This window comes from Lithobates pipiens, unplaced genomic scaffold (assembly GCF_037356315.1).
Source record: "Lithobates pipiens isolate NorthernLeopardFrog02 unplaced genomic scaffold, aLitPip1_a1.2 Scaffold_13, whole genome shotgun sequence".
NCBI classification, from domain to species: Eukaryota; Metazoa; Chordata; class Amphibia; order Anura; family Ranidae; genus Lithobates; species Lithobates pipiens.
Window position 1 is genome coordinate 289,016,629 of NW_027507718.1, and position 20,197 is coordinate 289,036,825.

General features: G+C 45.5%; 2 protein-coding genes across 4 annotated transcripts in view; one reads left to right on the plus strand and one right to left on the minus strand.

The window, feature by feature from the left end:
• Nucleotides 1-15,266, minus strand: part of ZGRF1 (zinc finger GRF-type containing 1) — a 213,515-nt gene extending 198,249 nt beyond the window's left edge. For 2 of the 3 annotated variants that reach the window (XM_077476750.1, XM_077476747.1), the window contains exons 1-2: nt 15,116-15,266; nt 3,861-3,974 (exon numbers count right to left, since the gene is read on the minus strand). The gene's annotated coding sequence lies outside the window, so the exon portion shown is untranslated. Of the gene's footprint in view, nt 1-3,860; nt 3,975-15,071 lie in introns of all 3 variants that reach the window. The other variant, XM_077476748.1, reaches the window with a different exon arrangement.
• A 150-nt stretch (nt 15,267-15,416) lies between these two features.
• LARP7 (La ribonucleoprotein 7, transcriptional regulator) overlaps nt 15,417-20,197 on the plus strand; it is a 69,401-nt gene continuing 64,620 nt past the window's right edge. Inside the window, exon 1 of the mRNA XM_077476751.1 lies at nt 15,417-15,513. The gene's annotated coding sequence lies outside the window, so the exon portion shown is untranslated. The remainder of the gene's footprint in view (nt 15,514-20,197) is intronic.

Genomic DNA, 20,197 nt, shown 5'->3' on the forward strand with positions numbered 1-20,197 from the left:
CTACACCGAATTTGATGACCTCCACCCAGATGGGGGGCAGGTCACTGAGAGGCTCTCACCCTGCACAGTATGTTCCCAGTTGGGGTGCAGGTGAGGCCCGGTAGGTGACTGACATAGCGAATTCCATGAATGAGGTGTGCGGACGGATCTAGAGGAGTTAGTCCAGAGTATTAGAATCTTGGTATTCTGTTGTCCTTTAACCTCCCTAGCGGTGATCCCGAGTCTGGCTCGGGTTGGGATTTTAGTTCCACGAGCGGTAACCCCGAGCCAGACTCGGGATCGCATCGCTGGATACAGGGAGGAAACTGAGAAGTTACTTATCTTGTCCCCTGGATCCAGCGATGTCCTCCGCGCTGTGTGATCGAGTTGTCATCTCTATTCACAGTGCCCGAATGCCGCCGAGCTCCGTTCCCTGCAACAGTATGGCGCACGGGAGCAGAGATCTGCGCCAAATTCAAAAAAGTTAAAGTACACAAAACACACACACTACTGTAATCTTACAGATTACAGTACTGTATAAAAAAATACACACTCCCTTTGTCCCTAGTGGTCTGGGCAGTGCCCTGCATGCACTTTTATATTATAAATACTGTTTTTTATGGCTGGAATTTGGAGATTGTCCATAGCAACCAGAAAGTGTCCCTTTTTCAGCGTTTTAGGATTTGATTACATTATTGAATAATTTTTATTATTATTTATTATATTATAAACTTTATCATACCCGGGATGTCTGCTAGACTCTGGTTTGAACAGATTTAAGAGAGTTATTCCTAAGAATTACAGGACTACATATAAAACGCCAAATTTCCATGCAAAATAATTGTACCGCTTTCAGCACCTAAAACCAGAACGAATCATACCGCCAGGGAGGTTAAGTAACCTTTTATTTGACTTTCGGCTATGTACCATCTATCCATCACCTGTAACAATGTATCGGTTTTATTATTTACGTTCTCTGTAAAATCAATAAAAATCTTTGAAAGAAAAAAGACACGAGTCCATCAAGTCCAACCTATGTGTGTCCTTTTATGTCAGTATTACATTGTAAATCCCTGTATGTTGTGGTTGTTCAGGTGCTTATCTAATAGTTTTTTGAAACTATCAATGCCCCCCCGCTGAGACCACTGCTTGTGGAAGGGAATTCTACATCCTTAGCGCCCTTACAGTAAAAAACCCTCTACGCAGTTTAAGGTTAAACCTCTTTTCTTCTAATTTTAGTGAATGGCCGCGTGTCTTTTTAAACTCCCTTTCGCAGAAAAGTTTTATCCCTATTGTGGGGTCACCAGTACGGTATTTGTACATTGAAATCATATCAAGTGTCTCTTCTCCAGAGAGAATAAGTTCAGTGTTTATAACCTTTCCTCATAACCAAGTCAAGTTGATATTGTATATGGGTTATAAATCATTAGATGTGGTGGCTGCATTCGTTTTTTCTTTTTAGACTTGTCTCCCTCTATTTTCACCTGATGATCTGGCCAGTAAGGCTGGTCATACAGTAATCAGTTTTTTTGATCAGCCTAATCAGGTCAGGTCTGATCGAAAATAACTGAACAGATTCCTCCATCCACACAACTGAGGCAGATAGAGGAATCCTCCCTGCTGTGTTGTATTCTGAAAGCGGGGACTTCTCCCCTGCCAGAATACACTCATCAGTGCTGCAGCGCTGACCGAAGAATTTTTTTTTCCAGCAAGCCAGTTTAAAAGAAGTTGATCATTAGATTGACTTCTCTGGAACGGGAACAACCATAGACGGATCAAAATTCAAACAGTCGCTGCTGAACAGCCGAATTCCGATCCATCCATGGCCAGTAAAATACATGTTGTGCTAAATTATTAATTAAGAATATGCTAATTAACCTAATTGTAAATAATTTATGATGTGATTACCTGCACTACAAAAAAGTCACACACAGGGAAAAACATTGTGCACATCAAAAAAAAAATCCTTAACACAACGTGCGAAAGTCCATCATATCACCTGTGACTTCCAGTGAGTCCACAATGCCCCAAGGAAGCAAATGTGCGCTTAATAGAGATGCATGACCCCCCAATGTTTGCATCGTGATAAACAGCACATACTCCATAAAATACAGATGGTTAATCTACCAAAAACTCCCCAGCCTTGTAAATATATCCACCTCGTAGGGTCAGCATGTACAGTGGTGTGAAAAAGTGTTTACCCCCTTCCTCATTTCCTGTTCCTTTGCATGTTTGTCACACTTAAGAGTTTCGGAACATCAAACCAATTTAAACAATAGTCAAGGACAACACAAGTAAACACAAAATGCAATTTGTAAATGAAGGTGTTTATTATTAAAGGTGAAAAAAAATCCAAACCATCATGGCCCTGTGTGAAAAAGTGATTGCCCCCCTTGTTAAAACATACTATAACTGTGGTTGTCCACACCTGAGTTCAATTTCTCTAGCCACACCCAGGCCTGATTATTGCCACACCTGTTCACAATCAAGGCATCACTTAAATAGGAGCTGCTTGACACAGTAAGGTCCACCAGAAGATCCTTAAAAGCTACACATCATGCCGAGACCCAAAGAAATTCAGGAACAATTGAGAAAGAAAATAATTGAGATCTATCAGTCTGGAAAGGGTTATAAAGCCATTTCCAAAGATTTGGGAATCCAGCGAACCACAGTGAGAGCCATTATCCACAAATGGCGAAGACATGGAACAGTGGTGAACCTTCCCAGGAGTGGCCGGCCGCCCAAAATTACCCCAAGAGCGCAGCGACGACTCATCCAAGAGGTCACAAAAGACCCCACAACAACGTCCAAGGAACTGCAGGCCTCACTTGCCTCAGTTAAGGTCAGCGTTCATGCCTCCACCATCAGGAAAAGACTGGGCAAAAATGGCCTGCATGGCAGAGTTCCAAGGAGAAAACCACTGCTGAGCAAAAAGAACATCAAAGCTCTTCTCAATTTCTCCACAACACATCTTGATGATCCCCAAGACTTTTGGGACAACATTCTGTGGACCGATGAGACAAAAGTGGAACTCTTTGGAAGGTGTGTGTCCAAGTATATCTGGCGTAGAAGGAACACTGCATTTCATAAAAAGAACATTATACCAACAGTAAAATATGGTGGTGGTAGTGTGATGGTCTGGGGCTGTTTTGCTGCTTCAGGACCTGGAAGACTTGCCGTGATAAAAGGAACTATGAATTCTGCTGTCTACCAAGAGATCCTGAAGGAGAATGTCCAACCATCTGTTCGTGTACTCAAGCTGAAACGAACTTGGGTTCTGCAGCAGGACAATGATCCTAAACACACCAGCAAGTCCACCACCGAATGGCTGAAGAAAAACAAAATGAAGACTTTGGAGTGGCCTAGCCAAAGTCCTGACCTGAATCCTATTGAGATGTTGTGGTATGACCTTAAAAAGGCCGTTCATGCTCGAAAACCCTCTAATGTAACTGAATTAGGACAATTCTGCAAAGATGAGTGGGCCAAAATTCCTCCAGGACGCTGTAAAAGCCTCATTGCATGTTATCGCAAACGCTTGGTTGCAGTTGTTGCTGCTAAGGGTGGCCCAACCAGTTATTAGGTTTAGGGGGCAATCACTTTTTCACACAGGGCCATGATGGTTTGGATTTTTTTTCACCTTTAATAATAAACACCTTCATTTACAAATTGCATTTTGTGTTTACTTGTGTTGTCCTTGACTATTGTTTAAATTGGTTTGATGTTCCGAAACACTTAAGTGTGACAAACATGCAAAGGAACAGGAAATGAGGAAGGGGGCAAACACTTTCACACCACTGTATGTGGGAAAAGATAAAACAAAACACTCCAATAGTGTAAATCAGCAAGGAATTATTATATTAAAAATGGTTTAAATGACTCACATTTATTTGAATGTACAAAGTGCTATGCAACAGACAAACCCGATCAGCAACCTGTGTTGTACGCAGTGACTTCAGTGCATCTTTCTCCTCCCAACGCGTATCAGAGTGCCTTCTCTGGTTAAAAGAGAACAGGGAAGGGGAGTGTTAGATGGACTAGCAGATTTTAAAAAATTGAAGCCTAACTCCAGCTAATAAATACTTAAAAATCAGGTGAAGTAACAGTTTTTTTTACATCAATAAATAAAAACCTGATCATTGTAAGCACCCCTGTTAGTGGTAAATGTATCAACCATCTAACTGCTACAGCTGAAGAATAGTTTTGTAAAAAAATAAAAATAATTTTTTTTTTTTTTTTAAACAATAGATTTACTATTACTAGCCGCACGATTAATCATTAAAAAGATCACAATCTCGATCAACCCCCCACACGATTTTAATCCAGCATTTCCATGATTCATGTATCAAGTGCAGAGCCACACCCCAGTCCTCAGTCCACCCCAAAAGATGCTGCTTGCAGGACTTTTTTTCCCATCCTACAAGTGCACTGCCCCAGTTTGAAAGCACTCGGGCTTTCACACTGGGGACACATGAGAGGCACTTTTCAGGTGCTATTTTTAGCACAAAAAAATTGGAAAAGGGCCCCAGTGTGAAAGAGTTTTTAGTTTTGGATCATGGTGGATTTGATTTAAATCAACTTGATTTAAATCATAACTTTTAAAAAGCAACTGTCATCTCTGTTCTGCAGCGGCTCCTCCTCTGACCGGCTGTTGGACAGTCTCATTCACTTTAACCACTAGAGGACCAGGCGCCGCAGTTATACTACAGCATGTTGGCTCTCCTGGGCAAATCGCCGTAGCTATACGTTGGCTGCTTTAAGACCACTAAGGGGGCATGTGCATGCCTACGGCGCAACGACGGAGCCAATGTGTATGCCCAGCGGCCACGATGTCTGCCGGGCAATCACTCCTGAGAGAGACAGACAGAATGTTACGATTAACCGTGTTAAAGTATGGTCCAGTGCAGAAAAAAATGCATGTCCTACTTTCTTTTTCTGGAACTGGAACATACTAGAACTGACTGCACTGGTGTGCATTGAAAACCATATAACCTATTATTGACGCATTTTTGATGCAAAAAAATAAAAAAAAAACCTGGGCTGCATGTGGTGTGAACTGGCCCCCTTATTGTGTGACCACATGTAATTTTCAAATTAATTATTTCCCTGATACTATGCTCACTATTAATATCTGTATATTGTGATCATATCCCCACTTAAAGTGGGAGTAAACTACTACATTTTTCAAAGTTTTTTAAAAACTGCTGGCAAGAGGCAAGGTATTTATGATAGAAGAGACCCTAGCAATCACTTCTGTCATAAATGGTACCTCCTGCCTGTCATGTACACTGAGCCGCACGTGTGCAGCTTAGTGAACATTTACGGCCCCAGATCTGTGCTGCGGAGATGTGACTCCCGTGACATCATCATGGCGCGGCCAATCAAAATGGCTGAAGGCATGGGATCCAGAATTAAGACCGGATGAAGATGGAAGCGTTGGGGGGCCTGCCACATCGAACAAGGATTGGTTCTGCAAGATTATTGCAGCCACTTTGTTGCAATGGTATTAATACAATTTATGTATTTTATGTTTTTAGAAACAAAAGCTGTGCTTCACTAATAAGACTTCATAAAAATTAACCACACAAGGATACACATCTGCACATGTAACATATACATTGTGATAAGGTTTGGATCATTGACCACCCTTGTCTTTGTAAAAACTAACTTTTTTTTTTCTTTTCTTCGTTAAACGGTTCACCCCGGAAGCCCTTACCCTGCATGGGACAGAATGCCTGAGAAACCATTTATTTTGTCATGCCCATTAAAAAGGACCACAACCCAAACAATAGGGACACATAGCTACCACCCAGGACCCATCCTTGGCATCCCATACACATACAACATATCATCCAAAAGCACTAATTACATACATATAGAAGAAAGAAAAAGAACATCCCCAATTCGCGCTCTGTTCAGAGATGCCTCCATCCGTAGTTCTGAGTTTTTTAAACACATGACTACCACTGTAATAAACCACCCAAAGTTTTACCTCTGACAACTGTCAGCAAAAATAAATAAAGTTCTATTTACCTCCTCTCCTGATTCATAGCAAGTGTACCTCTGAAGAAAGAAAATCTCTAATGCCCCATACACACGATCAGTTTTTCTGCTGAGTTTTTCCTTCAGATTTACCAAAACCATGTAGTGCAAGGGCCTGTCTGATTGCATACAAATTGAAACTCCTAAGGTTTGACCTCATTATATGGTTTTGGTAAATCTGAAGGAAAAACTCAGCAAAAAAACTGATAGTGTGTATGGGGCCTTAGGGGACACACTAAGCCCATGTACACACAGTCAGACATTCCGACGGAAAATGTCAGATAGGACTGTGTTGTCCGATAATCCGACCGTGTGTGGGCTCCATCTGACTTTTTCCGTCTGAATGTCTGACCAACAAAGTTTGAGAGCTGGATATAAAAATTTCCGACAACATGATCCGATCGGACTTTGTCAGATCGTTTGTATAGAATTCCAATCGGAAAAAGTGCCACGCATGCTCAGATCAAATTATGAGACCAAAGCTATTGGCTACTAGCCTAAACGTAGTCCCGTCGTAATGAATAAACCTCATCACATTCCGAACTATCAGATTTTCCGACAACTTTGTCTGACCGTGTGTATGCAACACCAGTTTCGGACAAAATCCGTCTGAAAAAATCTGAGGGACTTTGTTGTCAGAACGTCCGACCGTGTGTACAAGGCCTTAGATGTTTTAAACTATAGAAATGAAGAAAAGAGTACCAGACTTAAAAATAGATGAAAGAGGGGGCGTGGCCTGGACATGCTGGGATAGAGACGTGCTTGCCTTGAGCGCCCGGCCGTCTCCCGCTATCCCCGACCGCTCCGCTTTTTCAGCGACGAAGCATGCACACCGCCAGACGAAAGAAGGCACTGCGGAAGCTCCGGGCGTCAGAATCAGCCTCTCAGACCCCCGCAACGGGCGATATTGAGCGATTGTTCCGCCGCTCTCACCAGCTCACCCCGGAATCCAAGATGGCGGCCGCACGTGTGATGGGTGAGGAGTCCCTGAGCGCTTCCCCGTGGCTACCGACGGGAGCTGGGATGTCGGATCTCTTAGAGGACACCCCTCCAGAGCTGCAAGCTGAACCCAGCTGTCCCTCGCACCAGCTCACGCATTCCTACCTGCCTGACCCGGAGCTCAGGTCCCTCCTGCAGGCGCTGCCCACGAGAGCAGACATAGTAGCTCTTATAGGCACTGTGGAAGCAGCTCACAAGAAGGAGATCTCTGTGATTAGAGCAGAAGTACAGGAGCTGACAGTTAAGGTGTCTGCGGGAGAGTCTTCCACCGCAGCATTAGACTTACGGGTGGGATCCCTGGAGGAGCGCCTTGTGCAGCACATGGAGGCGATTACGGACCAACAGCTGCAACAAGAAGAAATGGAGGACCGCAGCCGGAGGAACAACGTCCGAATCCGGGGTCTCCCGGAGGCCACGGGCGCAGAGGACCTGGCGGACACGGCACTGGCCATCTTCCGCCATGTTGCAGGAGGTGAGCTACCTGAACGGGTGACCCTGGACCGCATCCATAGGGCCCTGGGCCCTAGATCAACAGACCCGGAGAGGCCCAGAGACGTAATCTGTAGATTTCATCACTACACACACAAAGATCTGGTTATCCGCAAGGCATGGGAGTCGGGTGACATGGAATTTGATGGCGCTAATGTTAAAATTCTCCCGGACCTCTCCCGGGCAACGCTGCGACGTAGAGCAATGCTCAAACCCCTGCTGGACCTGGCCCGGCGACGTTACCTACAGATGGGGTTACCCTCTCTCAGTGACTTTCTGCAGAGATCAAGGTTACTTCACCCTCAGGAGACCGGCATCGCTCCCGGCATTGTTTGAATTCCTTGGAGTGGAGCCAATCGCCCTCCCCAATTGGTTGGAGTTCCTGCCCCGCTACACGGCACGCCCAGACCATCAACCGATGCGTAGGGAGAGATCCCTACCCAGACGCAGGGGGAGCCGTCGCCTTGGCGGAGCACCCTTGGAGGAGGCGCCCAGAGAGATCTAATGCCCTGGAGTGTGAGTACATCCCTTAATGTGTTTTTGCCATTGACCCCACTTGCCTCACCTTGTTGCCCGGATTTTGAACTTCACCTGGCCCCCACCCATTCTGTGTCCCGAAGAGACGTTACTGTCCCTGTCCCACCTGGTGAATGCAGTATATTTTACCCCTGGGGACTTACACTTTGAGGGCTCTGGGGGGTGGTGTTGACATCCCCTGAGGCTGGGCGTTTCTGCTGGGGTGTCGGAGACGAGTTTTTCTGGAACTGAGTGAGGGGACGCCAATCAGACATTATCGCACAATGCTGAGCTGGAACTGGGAGTCCTGAATGCCTTTATCCTGCCTCCCGGTAGGGCCAGGGGGTACCATCCCAGGGGATTCTGGGGTTGTTTGGTTACTGGGTCCCATGCCCTCCCGGAACAGCACCTATACTCTACATTTCTCTAGCCGACAGGTGTGCTGTGGCTGCCCCGTATGGATCTTTGGACTCTGGCCCATTTACCTCTCTCTCACAGACTGGGGGTCAGAGGGGTGGAGGTGGAGTGCGATTCATAGAGACATACTATGTGGTGCTGGGGCTCCCCACCTGGAGCTCGGTGTGGATGAGGCTTTACGCCACCAGAAGGTAGTGGGTGAGGGGAGGGATACTATAGGTGGCTCCAATGTGGGGATGTATAGATTATGTATTCCTAGCCGGTGTTAACCTTACAAGTTATGTTTTCTATGTGGTTCAATGCTTCGCTTATTGACAGTTATATGTTGTTTTGAGCGGTTGGGGGGGGGGGGGGGTGGCCGGGAGCTCGCCTATCGGGCAGTGTCCTTCCATCTCCCCCACTTAGGCCTGCATATTCGTCTGGGGGGTGTTTCACCCCTCCGGCGTACTATATGCGTATACCGTGTAATTACACGGATCACGGTCTTTTGACCGTGCATTAGTATTGTGGTTTGCTTTAAACGCTTTCTATTTGTTTGATTTATTTGTTTTTCTCTAATCTCTTCTTCTTCTGCTTCTCTCTTATCTCTCCTATTTCTACTATCTACTGTCTTATTGTTTCACCTACTCTCAATACCCTAACCCGCCCGTCCCCACCCTACCCCCTTTACCCCCCCCCCCCCCCTCCTCCTGAATAAACGGAACATGACACTAGACAATCTAAGGGTGTTCTCTTTGAACGCCAAGGGGCTTAATACACCCGAGAAACGGCGGATGCTACTGCATGACCTTAAAAAAGCCTCTGCGGATATTGCTTTCATCCAGGAGACCCACTTCAGAAGCGACAAGCTACCCTACTTACGGAACAAACATTTCCCCATAGCTGTTCATTCCACCAACCCGACGGCGAAATCCAGAGGGACTTCCATCCTAATCTCTAACGCAATCCCCTGGCAAACGCAGGATTCCCTCCTAGACCCCGCGGGACGATTTGTATCCCTCAAAGGCCATGTGGGTGACATCCAGCTGACGTTAGCGACTGTCTATGCCCCTAATGAGAATCAGGTAGGGTTTTTGGAGCGAGTTTTGGGTAGACTTCAGAGCTTCTCCCAGGGTCACCTGATTCTGGGGGGGGACTTTAATATCCCCCCGACCCCGTCATGTGATACCTCGACTGGCAGATCGTCCATTCCCCAGGGTCATTTGCAACGCATAGCTAAAACTTTCCACAAGGCCCAGTTGATCGACGTCTGGAGGCTCCAACACTCAGGTGAAACTGACTATACGTTTTACTCTACCCCCCATAAGGTCTACTCCAGAATTGACTTCTTTCTGATACCACATGGCCAACTGCATAATGTCCGAGAGACGTCAATTGGCAATATTACTTGGTCAGATCACGCACCCATTTTTCTGAGCTATACTATTTCTGATCACACAACGCCTAGGCAACGGTTCTGGCGACTTAATGAAAGCCTACTTCAGGTTCCTGAAGTCTTTGCAGATGTGCTTCGGGAACTGGAACTATACTTTCAAACCAATGATGGGGGGGATTGTGACCAGGGAATTGTCTGGGAGGCGCATAAGCCGGTCATTAGAGGCATCCTGATCAAACATGGAGCCCGGATCAAAAGGGAGAGACAACGACAGCTCACCCTCCTACTACAAAAACTGGCGTCTCTAGAGTCCGCGCATAAGCTTGCCCCTTCTCGTGCCTCAGAAATGGATTTGGCGACAGTACGACGACAGGTCACGGACCTGCTGGCGTATAAAGCCAAAGCAGCTCTGCAATTTTGCCGCAGAGTGAGTTATGAGTCGGGGAGCAAATGTGGGAAGCTATTGGCGAAGCAAGTTAGGGAACACAGACTTTCCTCCTACATCCCCAAGGTGATCAGTAATGGTGGACAACCTGCGACTCTACCCATACAGATCGCACAGGAATTCAGGGATTTCTATGCGCGACTTTATAATTTACCAAACCCCTCTACCTCACCGGCAGACATGGCGTCCTACATTAATGACTCTCGCATGAAGTCGCTCTCCCCAGACGATTGTGCTGAGTTAGAAACCCCGATTACCCTCTTGGAAATACAGACAGCCTTGAGTGCCATGAAACCTGGGAAAGCTCCAGGTCCGGATGGGCTCACTCTTCAGTATTACAAGACACTATTCCCAATCATAGGCCCCCGCTTACTTAAATTATTCCACGCCTTGGACGCAGGGACACCTCTAGCTAACGAGACCCTTAAGGCCCATATTACGGTATTGCATAAAGAAGGAAAGGATCCGACCGCCTGTAGTAGCTACAGACCGATATCACTGCTGAATACAGACCTGAAAATCTATACGAAGATCTTGGCTACCCGTTTATCTCGACATATTCAGAATGTGGTCCACCTGGACCAGGTGGGATTTGTTCCCACGTGGGAAGCCAGGGACAGCACGTCTAAGGTCCTGAACCTACTACACGTAGTAAATTCCGGAGGCATACCATGCGTTTTCTTGAACACCGACGCAGAAAAGGCGTTCGACCGCGTAAATTGGGAATTTATGTTCTCAGTCCTCAGACACATAGGCCTAGGGGAAGTGATGATCAACAGAGTAGCTCACATATACTCGAGCCCAACTGCGCAGGTGAAGGCGAACGGAGTGCTCTCCGACCCCTTCCCCATTAGGAATGGCACTAGACAGGGCTGCCCCTTATCCCCCCTGTTATTTGCACTTTCCCTTGAGCCCTTTCTGGCGACTATTAGACTCAACCAGGACATCCAGGGTATACAGGTCGGGAAGGCACAACATAAGATCTCCGCATATGCGGATGATCTCCTCTTTTCTCTGGTAAATCCGTCGGTTTCTCTCCCTAATCTACTTAAACAATTCGAGATATTTGGCCGCCTATCTAACATGAAGATTAATTTTCAGAAGTCGGAAGCAATGGGAATAGCCCTCCCATCTAACATGATACAGATGCTCCGAACGAACTTCCGCTTTAGGTGGACATCAGTAGCGTTAACCTATTTGGGCACTAAACTATCACCTGATTTATCCCATCTCTACGAATTAAATTTCCCCCCTCTACTCGCGGAAACTAAGATCTTGTTGAGCAAATGGCAAACGAACTTGCACTCCTGGTTTGGGAGGTGCAACTTGTAAAGATATCTCTACTTATTCCAGGCGCTGCCGGTCAATATACCGACGGTATTTTTTCAGCGGGTACAGGCACTGTTCATGCGCTTTGTCTGGGCCGGCAAGAAAACCCGTATACCACGGTCACAGTTAACGTTACCGAAGCACTACGGCGGGCTTGCGATCCCAGATGTGAGGAGGTATTACCTAGCAGTACATTTGGGAAGAGTCATTGACTGGCAGCGTCATGGTAATCTAAAACTGTGGGCGCAGATCGAACAGGAACAATCCCCTGTCCCCTTGAATAGAGCACTATGGTGTTGGGAAGACTTGCCACAATCCTTAAAATCACACCCTTTAATAGGAAATTCACTGAGAAAAAGCAGACAGGCTGTGTTAAGTGTACGGCAGACGTCCACGACCTCGCCCCTAACGCCCATTCTAGGCAACCCCAAATTCCCTCCGGGCATGTCATCCATACACTTCCGGACCCTACGGGAGTCCGACATCACAGCCGCATTTAATTTTGTCCTAGGAAATAGATGGCCATCTATTACAGAGTTGACAGATTCTGCAGGTCCCTTCCGTGTGCCCTTCTGGCCGGCGGCACAACTGCATCACTTCCTACACTCTTTACATGACCCACATCAATACTGTAGACCCCTTACTACATTTGAGGATTACTGCTCGGGCAGGGAACCACTTCCCCGGATCCTATCTGGGGCATATACCCTTCTTAATACACCCCCGGTCCAACCTGAACTGACTTGCATTGAGAAATGGGGCGTGGACCTCCAACGTACTTTTGACGCAGGGCAGGTCCACAGGATGATACACCTGTCTCTCAAGTCTTCCATTTGTTCAAAGACACAAGAAACGAATTATAAGGTTTTGATGAGATGGTACTTGACTCCCAGCAGACTCCGTGCCATGTTCCCGGAGACCTCAGATCGGTGCTGGCGATGTGGCACGGATAAGGGGACATTGCTCCATATTTTTTGGACCTGCCCCAAACTGCTAACATTTTGGCACTCGGTACGCACTATATCTCAGGACTTCACGGAATTCGTGATACCTGATGATCCCGCCTTCTTCCTGCTACATGTCTCTACCATGTCGCTCAAGACCTATAAAAAATCGATTCTACGACATTTGGTGAACGCGGCCAAGGCCTGCGTTCCCCTCATGTGGAAACAGCAAAACCCACCTACGGTGGCACTATGGCTGAGAAAGGTTGAAGAAATCAATAAAATGGAGGACTTGATTTTGACAGCAGCGGATAAACGTGAGACGTATCTTCAGATATGGACCCGTTGGAACCTATTCAAGTACTCAGATGCAGGGAGACCCTTATTTGACACCTGACATGTTAAATAGTGTATGGTACCCGGGGGCTCTACTATTAAGCCTAGAGACCCTGCGACCTGCCTCTACAGATTTGTCTACCCGTTACCCCTTCCTCCCTTCCCTCGCCCTCTTCCCCCCTCCTTCCCCCAATCCCTGTCTCTACTTATTGTTTCTCTTTTTTTATTTTCAGACTATCCATACTCTCTGTTTTCTCTGGTGATTCCAGTTCACGTTATTTACATTGCGCAGTGGTGATATATGGTTGTGGTCAACTATATATGTATGGAGGATGGTTATCAAAGTGGCTACTTTCAATATATGTCTGTGCATTTCACCGTGCCCTCGGGCAACCATTGATATTCGATCTGAGCTGGATTTTGTCTTCCACCGGTGCTGCGCACCTGTTTTCACCAATCTCTGTTACCTATATGATATGGTCACCAGACTGTTTGTTTTTTTTCTTCTTTGTTCTATGTACCGATAAAATTAATAAAACTATATTTGGAAAAAAAAAAAATAGATGAAAGAATCAAAGATTTTGATGAAGGAAGAGATTCTTTGAGTGCCGAAACACTGGATAAAGCTCAGCGGGGATCTGCAAAGTGCCAAAAATCTAAGCACAGTTAGACCTTGGTAGCGTGAGCAGATCCCCTGCTGATCAGAGTAGAGCCAGAAGATAATTGGGTCCACTCAGTTTCTGCATAGTGGGTACAGCCAGAGCCCACTCTTCTCTATGGGTGGCAGGTTGTAAACAAACTCCACTGTCCATTTTCACCCAACTGCCCTCCGATCCTATCTACCTATATGGAGGAGGATGGATCCCCTGCCTTTCTTTTGAAGCGGACCGGATCGGAGGTAAGCAGTTTACACTTGCCGGTCCATAGGGATGAATAGACCATCCCAGTCAGGCCCACCTGTGAAAGAGACCTCAGACTATTCTCCCTACCCTGTAAAATAAAAAAGATGCCTATACTAGGGATGCACCAATATTTCGGCCACTGAAAATAGGGTTATCTGCGTTTTACAAATATAAAAAAAAAAAATGCTGATAATGGCATGCTGCGTCCCATAGACTGCAAATACCCAGAAGTCACAGACAGCGGCAGAAAGGGTTAAAAATAGTGGAGGATCAGGGTATTCCCCCCCCTTGATTTCCCCCTGATTTTAGGGAGAAAAAGGTGAGTGTTATACGCCGATAAATACGGTATGTACTTTTTTCTCCACACAAAAAGAGCTTTATTTTGCTGGTATTTGATCACCTCTGCGGTTTTTATTTCTTGCACTATAAACAAATATCATAGATATACAGAGAGAGAGAGAGAGATTTTTAGCAGAGACCCTAGAGCAGTGATGGTGAACCTTGGCACCCCAGATGTTTTGGAACTACATTTCCCATGATGCACCACTACACTGCAGAGAGCATGAGCATCATGGGAAATGTAGTTCTAAAACATCTGGGGTGCCAAGGTTCACCATCACTACCCTAGAGAATAAAATTGCGTTTTTTGCAATATTTTATGTCACACTGTATTTGCGCAGCTGTCTTTCAAACTCAATGGTTTTGGAAACAAAAACACACATTAATGAATACTAAACAGTAAAGTTGGCCCAATTATTTTGTACAATGCAAAAGATAATATTACGCCGCAAGAATTGTGATCTTTATTCCAAGCAAAAAATTAATTGTGATTCTCATTTTGGCCACAATCCTGCAGCTCTATGCAGGGACTACTTTAAAGTTGCATAGATATGAATGGTACTCATTGGAAATCATGGGGTACGACTGGTCATGCGACTTTGCGGTCCCAAGTCACAAATCTGTGAATGGAGCCTTAGTGGAAGGCGGCACTTGTTTGTACAATGATATTTAGATTTGTGTGTATAGAACATGTTTAGCAGCAGCTCCCCAGTAACAGGATAGAATGCAGTAAGAAATCTATTAGCCATGTACTCTATGTTACCTATGTATGTGTACTGGACAATCAGCATAACAATATTATTGTACAAGCTCCCATATATACTATTGTATCGCTCATGAGAATGGCTCTGCAGGAGACTGGAGCACATAGCTCTCTGCCCTACTGCTGTCATATCAGGAGATGTCTCCTCTCATGTTCCCCTCTGTCAGGCTGTAACATTCCCCCCATGGTATCACCATACCAGTGCCCGCTGTATACAATGAGTAGACCCAGAACGTACAGCACCTTCCTGTCACCTGGAACTCTTTTCCTCACACCTAGCAGCTTTTTCGTACACTTCGCGCGTTTGTTAGACGTCACTTTCCCGCGCCGGGTAAAGAATGACACAAGCCATGGTGTGGATTGAGCCAGTTGGCTTAGGTTTTAAAAAAAAGTATATGTTGAGTTTTTTATTCACAATATACAGTGAAGAAGGAAAAAATGTTGGCGTGTAAGTAGAGTGACTTCTGGTCTCTGGCATGGTAAGGTTACCATAGTAATGCAGGCATAGAAAGGGCAGCCCTGGCGCTGTAGCGAAGTGGGGTCCTGAGCTGCTGTGGGTCGCATGTTGGATGACGCGTCGCTGCGCTTTCCTCTATAGACTCTTGTCCGCTGAGGCAGAGAGAGGTGTGGGAGGTCGCGAGGTGAGCGGAGATAACGAAACATATCATCTTAGACCGGGTAGCGGTTGTTAGTGCTGTCGTAGACATTTTGTTGTAGTCAGTATGGATTGGCATTACTGCTATATTTACACAGCACAGTGTGTGCACTAATAGGATACATGAATGGGCTCGTCTAATGGGGCAAGATAAACTGTACTACCGTTGTGACCACTAGGGGGGAGGTCATTTGCACTCGTTTTTCCTGGGCATAAACACTCACTGTCTACTAGTGTGACAAGCTCAGGTTGTTTGTTCTTATCCTGGATGGAGTAGGAAATGGATAAAGCCCGTATAATTTACAGCTCGCCCCAAACTACATCACTAATCTTGTGTCACTTTATCTCTCAACTTGTGCTCTCCAATCCTCCTCTGTTCTTGAGCTCACTTGTCTTCTCCCATTCTCCCCTCCAGGACTTCTCCAGGGCCTCTCCCATCCTCTGGAACTCACTACCCCAATCTGTCCAGCTATCTCCTATTCTGTCCACTTTTAGGTGATCCTTGAAAACCCATCTCTTCAAGGAAGCCTATCAATCCACCTAACAACTGAACTTTGAATTCTTCCATCAGCTCATTCCTCACAGTTATTGTCTTTTGCTCCAATTATCCCACCCTATTAGATTGTAAGCTGTCAAGAGCAGCACCTCCTTACCCTTGTGTCTTGAATTGCGCTGTAACTGTACTATATTCCTTTATATTGTACAGTGCTGCACAAATCCTATATTATAATAATGTTGGTTTCTGCCATTTGTGTCCCTTTGTGTGAATTCCCTTTACTTTGGTTTAAAGCGTAGTTCCACCCGTATTTTAGTTTATTAAAAGGCAGCAGCTACAAAAAGTATAGCTGCTGACTTAATAAACCAACACTTCCCTGCCCCCACAGTCCAGCGATGTGGCTGCCCAGAGGCTAGCTCCTCTCTCCCTCCTCTCTCCCTCCTCTCTCCCTCCTCTCTCCCTCCTCTCTCCCTCCTCTCCTTGGTGCCATCATGGTAACGGTGGGCACCCGGCTGTGACCGGTTACAGCTTCATGGCCAGGCGCATCTTGCGCTGTGCTCCTTTATTGACCAGTTGATCTTCTGGGATCCGAGTTGTGTCCCAGAAGATTCCTGGCAGGGAGGGGCCGTCTAGGGCGAGAGGATGAGTAATATACAAATAAAAGGCCACGAAAGCGATCATTTTAAGGGTAGTATTCAGTGGCACATAGGGGAAAAGTATTGCAAAAAGTGTAGTAAGCATATACTAACATTCATAAGGTTGCTGAATACCTGTCCCAGGGCCAAACAACCTATTTTAGCACATGTGGAGAATGACTGTCTCCACGCAGTGCTGCAGATCACACGTAGTGCCCGTCTGAGTTTTCTGGAAATTCTCATGGTAGGTCACGATTAGATCAAGCGAACAAAGGTAGAAAGTAAATATAGGCTTGGGTGTGTTCTAGCCCCAACCCAACTACCCGATCCTGCTAAGAAGTTGACACTGCACACCACTAATCACAGGCAGTGAGGCATTTCCCGGTCAGCAGCTGCACAGGCCATACAACGTCTCCCTGCCTGTGATTAGCGGTGTGCATTGTCGGCTTCCTGGTGGGGTGGGACTAGGATCACAAACACACCCAAGCCCATCTCTAGTGGAAAGGATGAGGTCCCAAATTGGAACCTGTTAATAGTCACCAGAGAGGACCCCATTCAGTAAAAAGGCAATTCCAAGTGGGTTCTTCAAGGAGGTCGGAATTTATTGATAACTGGTTAAAACGCCATCAACGCATTTCTTTGATGGTGTACCATATGTCCATACATGTGTATGGATGTACTGTAAATCAGGGCTCAAAATTTCAAGTGCTGAGATACTAGCCAGGCCTTAAGAGTTGGTCACCCCGGTTGCCACACCCCTAGACACTCTCATAAATGATCTCATGAACTAACACTGTTAAATGTTTTATGCAGAATTAAGTTACAAAAATCAATATCAACAACAACTTTATCAGTGCAGCCTTATTGGTGCCCATCAACATAGTCGATTCTCCTCCCAGCGATTGGCCAGGAAATTTTGGGGAAGAGAGCCGACCGAATCACACAGAGAAGCGAGAGGGGATCTCTGCTGTCAAAGTTCCACCTCCTGGACCGGCTTCTATGATAGACGTCACACTACTTCAATTTCCCAGCATTGGACTTGTGTGCTGTCATAGGAGCCTTTCTAGGAGGCAAAACTTTGTATGACAGCATAGCTCCCCTCTCTGTGTGATCTGGCCAGCTCTCCTCTCCCTTGCCCACAGTTTCCTGGTCGATCGCAGAATCCGCTCGATGTGAAATTGCACCCATATAGCCATCACCACTAAATATTACATACAAACTTCTTAAAGTGTTACTAAACCCACAACGGTAAAATCAGTCTGCATATGCAGTAAAGTATGCTTGTTATACTCGCTGCGGAACCTAAGGGGTTAATCCTCTGCATTATGTAAAACCTCCCCTTCTACTGTCCCCAATATATTTTCTGATAATACAGAGCCAGGGGACAGATTGCACATGCTCAGTTTGGTGCGTATTGCTAGAGTGGTGTTTTTGCTTCCTTGGGTGGGTGCATGTGATCAGCACAGGGTCAATCAGCACTGTCCAGATAGAGGGTCAGGGATCCTGCATCCTGATGGGACAGTCAGTGCAGAATGAAAACTCTCCCCCTACAAGCTTTAAAGAGGAAGTAAACCCTGATGGGTTTACTTTCTCTTTCATTCCCTGCAAAGGTAAAACATAATGGACTACTATGCATCGAATGGTAGTCCATTATGTGTCACTTACCTGACACAGGAGCCAGCGAAGTCACCGCTGTCCCCTGTAGTCCGGCGCATCCATCTTGGTGGGTCTCGCTGCTCCACCGCTGTCATTCGGCGAAGCCGCAGTGACGTCGCGCATGCGCACGGGAACCGCCACTCGCGCATGCGCCGTAGACAGCGGTGCCTGTCTTTCGGCAAATATCTCCTAAACCGTGTAGGTTTAGGAGATATTTCTTGGACCTACAGGTAAGCCTTAATCTAGTAATTATTGGTTATCCTCGCGCTACAATGGCTAAACAAGAGAGCTAATATGGTTGCAGCAAAACACCGACAGAGGTGCAAACCCTCCCCTCAGATTATGATAGTGGTAAAGAAGCGGTGTTGCGCTCCACAAAAAAACTAAATTAATTCAATAAATACCTAGATAGTGATAACAAATAGTGAATAAATAATCGCATACAGGATCTAAAATACACTCTATGCGATTATTTCAAATCAATTATTTCAAATTGTGCAACCTATTTTAAAGTATATCAATGCCATTTAAACATTATAAAAACCATTATAATGTGACCAGTATAAATATTCCAAATCCAGGTAGTACAAATATTCCTAGTAAAGTGCAAGTTAAAATAGGTAGTGAAATCACAAATGGTGATAATGAAGATACAAGAAGTCTAAAATCCAAAATGTGTCTCAATCCATAAAGTGCATTCAGTAAAACAAATATTAAAAAAAATAAAAAATAAATGAATAAATAATAAAGATAAAAATAAAATTAAAAAAGCACAATCCAAAAAATGGAATTCTTAGAGTGTCTCTATTTATAGAAAAAAAGACAATCCATATCAAGCCATGCAATAAGTGGGTCCACACTGTGCTATATAATAGACTAGTTCCGTGGATGAAAACGGGATAATTCCACCGGTGATCTCCCAGATCCTCAAGATAGGTGCTCACACACTGAGTGCAGTGGGTACCTTACCTCACTGCTGTCAGTTAAACAGCAATACGTTCCAATGGTTAGAATGTGTGTTCTCAGCTGGTACAGACACCCCAGGCAATCCCCTCTAGGTACTCAGCCATGGACCATAAATCGCAACCAAGTAAAGAGAAGGGGCTCCAATAATGAAGTAATGCTAGACAGACTTTATTATAAAAAGGACATAGTCCTGGGTACTCACATTTAGTAGCACAATTATTAGCGAAAGTTACAGCAAAAAAATGAACGAACTCCTCGTTCGTACCCCGGACGTCACTTCCGGTATCCTCCTAAGCCAATCCTACGCGTATCGTCATTGATCACGTGACTTGATGACTGTGTGCTCCACTCCTCTCCAGTGTTCTCCGCTCCACATTGAAAATGTTTTCTTTATCCACTGTACTGTCACTAATGGGCCACGAAACGCATTGATGGTGTTAACTTGCTTTTATGATCAATAAATACTGACCACCTTGAAGAATCCACTTGCAAGCTCCTCTTTATTTAATGGGCGCATCTACGGACCACACACTGGTTCAGTTTTGGTGCCTTATCCTTTCTAATGAAGCAACATGGCAGCCACTCTGCTCACATTACTGTGGCCAGGATGCTTTGCAGTGTGGTAATTTCAACTTGGCATGTTAAATTGGGCCACTTGCCCCACTCTACTATTAAGGTCAGTAGGAACGTTCCACAACCATGTGCCGAATGAGGTGGCATTTCAATGTATGCTATCTAGGTTTGAATAAAAAAACAAAACAACAAAAAAACGGAACTAGGTATTCAGGAGGCGGCAGTATCGCAGACCATCTCTCGTCCACTTCTAAAGGGTTATCTACCATGAATTTCTTTTCAGAAGTGTGATGTAGCCTGCTGCCTATGTGAAAGAGGTGTTCTTATACCATAAACACAGCAGG